This window comes from Hermetia illucens, chromosome 4 (genome assembly GCF_905115235.1).
Source record: "Hermetia illucens chromosome 4, iHerIll2.2.curated.20191125, whole genome shotgun sequence".
Lineage (NCBI taxonomy): Eukaryota > Metazoa > Arthropoda > Insecta > Diptera > Stratiomyidae > Hermetia > Hermetia illucens.
In genome coordinates this window covers 103,613,189-103,616,983 of record NC_051852.1, presented here as the reverse complement: position 1 = coordinate 103,616,983, position 3,795 = coordinate 103,613,189, and the positions used below count along the sequence as shown (strand labels likewise).

The following is a 3,795-nucleotide window of genomic DNA, read 5'->3' as shown; positions in this document are numbered from 1 at the left end:
AGCCCAAAAGCAACCCAAGCCCAGCCCGAAATCAGCCCAAGCGCGAAGTCAGGATAAAGCCAGCGCAATACTTGCCGCGACTTGTACTACGAAGAACAGTAATGTTAGGTGATGTTATATTACAAGATCGCAATAATACATTGGTGTTATCAGATCTAGTTTAAACATTGATAACCATGATTGTTGCATGAATGTTTGTTTTCATAAAATTCTATATTCTCGAGGTGCTTCGCAATTACAACCATTGGCAAATTGTCTGTAAAGCTTAGCAACACTGCCTTCCTTGGGATACGAAGCCTAACCACTCCATTTTCATAGCAGGGGTCCGGTGAGCACACTGTACCAGAGAAACTTATCGAGCGGTAACTCTTGATTAGCCAAGTTAGTAGTTAGGGCCATTTTTGTTTTTAATGACATTGAATGCATTTTCTTGAGAAAGACTGCGAAATTAAACTTAAATAATAAATAAAATAAAGTTTTTGCCGACCGATTTGAATGAAACAGACACTACCACTGCTAGTCGTAACAATGGTGTTGGGCTGACAGCTTTCCAGCACCGAAGCGCGAGAATACACCCAATCGTCACTTCCCGCCAGCGACATCATGGAAGGAGCGTTGCGAAAGGTGTGCCTGTGGGCCGCAAGATGCGGACTCAGCATAAGCCCAACCAAAACGCAACTGATGCTATTCACCACCAAGACAAGGATACCTGAATTCCATCTACCACGGCTGAATGAACAAAGATTAGTTCTTTCCTCTAATGTAAAGTATCCGGGTGTAATCCTGGATCCTAAGCTAAATTGGAGGTTGAACATAGAACTGAGGGTTAAGAAGGCCTGTATAGCCTTCTATACCTGTAAGAGAGCCTTTGCAAAGAACCGCTGTAGTGCGTCCGATCCTAACATACGGCTCTATTGTATGGTAGCAGGCTTTGAAGAAGAAATACAATAGAACGAAGCTTAATAGGATTCAAAGAACCGCGTGTGCAGGTGCTACGGGGGCTCTGCAGTCCTGCCCGGCAGATGTTCTCAATGTACTCCTGCATCTCCTCCCCCTAGACATCCACATAAAATATGTTGCAGCGTGCAGTGCCGTCAGACTACGTGAGTCCAGAGGCTGGACAGCGAAGTCCTACGGTCACAGCAACATCCTAGATGAAATACCTCGAGAAATCTGGGCATCCCCCACGGACTATGTCACACGCAAGCTGAACTTGACGAGAAACTTTGCTGTGGCTTTCTTGTGACCTTCCAACCAGGGCAAAGCGGAAGACCGGCGGCGTGTTTCAAGACTATGACACAGTATTCTTTACGGACAGATCAAAGATGGCCTATGGAGTCGGCGCGGGGGTTTTCGCGAATACACACGGTGTATCCAAGTCGTATGGTCTCCCAGGTTTCGCCAGTGTATTCCAGGCGGAAGTACTGGCGATATTGGAAGTCTGTCGATGGCTGGAGCGTGATTCGAGCCCCAAGCGTAACATAGCCATTCTGACCGACAGCCAAGCGGCCATCAAGGCCTTGTACTCAACGACGACATCTTCCCGGCTGGTGGGGCAGTGCAGAGACGCGCTCAACCATCTGGGCGGCACGCTCAAGGTTACTCACCTCTGGGTTCCCGGGCATAGGAACATAGAGGGGAATGAACGGGCTGACGGATTGGCCAGGCAAGGCTCTGCTCTTGGCAGTCCCTCGGCGAATACAGTCAGTGTTTCGCTGGCGGCTGTCGGGGGCGGAGTCTACTCGCACTACCTAGCAGCCGCGGGCCTGAGATGGCGAAGGCTTACAAGCTGTGCCAAGTCAAGGAGAATTTGGCCTGATTATAACATAGCCCTATCACGAGAGCTCCTATGCCAGACGCGTGCAAATGCATTCAAGATTACGGTGGTCTGCACGGGGCACTGGCCCATAGAACCATGCCGCTAGGCTCGGCATTCCCTACAACTCGCATTGCCGAAGCTGCGGATAATGAAGGGAAACCCTCATGCATTTTCTCTGCGATTGCCCAGCTCTGGCTAAAGTCAGGCTGCGAACACTGATTATATCGCGATGTGATTATATCGCGGATATCCGCTTTGACCGAGTAAACTGGCGCAATCGATCGAGACGAACAGACCCCGCTTTGGAATGGAACAAAGGGTGTAGAAGAAGACGAGGTTTCCTTAGTTCAACTTCAATTAGCAAAATTAAAGTTATTTTTGATATTTAGCGCCTCTCGTTCGACATCTACGATCATTGTTGTCGCATCTACCGTAGAACGAGTTTGCCGAAAACAATACTCTCATATACCACAATACCAGCTCGATGAATGAGTTCAGTGTTCCCCATATAGAGGGGAGTTCATCTTCCCCATATAGAAGAGATGTGAAGGGGGCAATAAATAACAGCGTTATTTGCTGGAAAATGTGTTAGTTTGGATTAAGTGTCCTCTAAATTTCCAAATTGAAAGTCTTCCATACTAAATTTATAGTTTATTTCGTACAAATTTATAATTTGGAATTTATTTTTTGTTTATTTATTCAAAGGCAAAATTATAATATTCTTGTCCTCTTAAGCCACGGATTCGTATCGATAACTCGGAAGTCATAAATTTCCACGCACGAGAAAGGGGTTGAGATGACATTGATGTTATGCGTTACAGCTCCCACTGCGGTGAAAAGGTTATTCTCATGTGAGACTGCAGTTGCGTCTTCATAGCCACCCTTTTTCAAGCCACGTGCAGATGGACGCATACTGAATCGAGGTGCGTAGCTGAATTGGTTAAAACAGAAATCGGCAGCATCTACGACAAAAGCGCAAAGACAATAAATAATTAACAATTTCATTATTCAGTTTATGGCAAGTCGGAAATGCGAGCACTGCGAGACCCTGACTGGCAGATTATTCTTATATACGCACCACAAACGCTTTTCCGGGGTAACCCCGTTTAAAGGCAGGTCCTTCACGTGACCGTTTTTGTGCTTCTGGAAAACATTCCACCGGACCTGCTAGTTTCAGATTTAACGAGCCACGACAGATTTCTGAAATGTTTACAAGAGAAAACCTTGATTATGATGAGTTGTGAACACTTTGCTCAGTCCAGGGGTTATCCGTCGGCGCATTGTGGTCGTACCTGTTGCTGCAAATCCGCTCCATATCAATGAATGCATCGCTTTTATAGCTGCAAAACATGCAATAAAGTCTTGCATTATGATTACCCAGAAGATAATCTTCTGGTAGTTTTCAGTAAAGCCCAGTCAGGTTTTAAGAAGGATAAATTCATACATATATATATCTATGTACAACGTGTGAAAATTACCGGCAGAATTTCATGTATCCATCGTAGTTAATATTTTAATTAGCGGCAGTAAATCACACCCCTAGCTTTTCTAACTTTTTCGTATGCCTATTGCTTTCGCCGAAAATGTCTGCATTATATAAAATGGCTAAGGCAATTGTCAAAAAAATGCGTTTATACACAAGATTTATATCAAGAAATAAAATAAAATAAGGTGGTCAAAGGGTAGTTTAGGTCCCAGGGCGAAACGTGGATTGGTACCCTCGGTGGAGCATAAAATATCAACAGCTCTATTACCAAACCCTATCTGCACCTCTTCGTGGTAACCGCTGGGAGCACTTTCGTAAAGAAAAGCTGCAGACGGAGAAGGATGAAGGCGAGTCTCCCGCGCCTGAAAACGGGACAAATTGTACCAACTGGTCCTCCCGATTGGGGGTTGGGTAGGGCTGACAACCCTACACGGAAAACAACTTCTTACGGAGCTACAAAAGGAGCCTCGGATTGGACGGATAACACAAC

General features: G+C 45.5%; 1 long non-coding RNA gene across 1 annotated transcript; it reads right to left on the bottom strand.

Moving 5' to 3' along the window:
- Positions 1-2,457: 2,457 nt before the first annotated feature.
- Positions 2,458-3,201, bottom strand: LOC119655478. Its single transcript, XR_005249917.1, has 2 exons — positions 3,112-3,201; positions 2,458-3,042 (listed from the first exon to the last, which is right to left on the bottom strand). It is a non-coding gene; the product is annotated as an uncharacterized LOC119655478 (long non-coding RNA).
- Between the last annotated feature and the right edge of the window lie 594 nt (positions 3,202-3,795).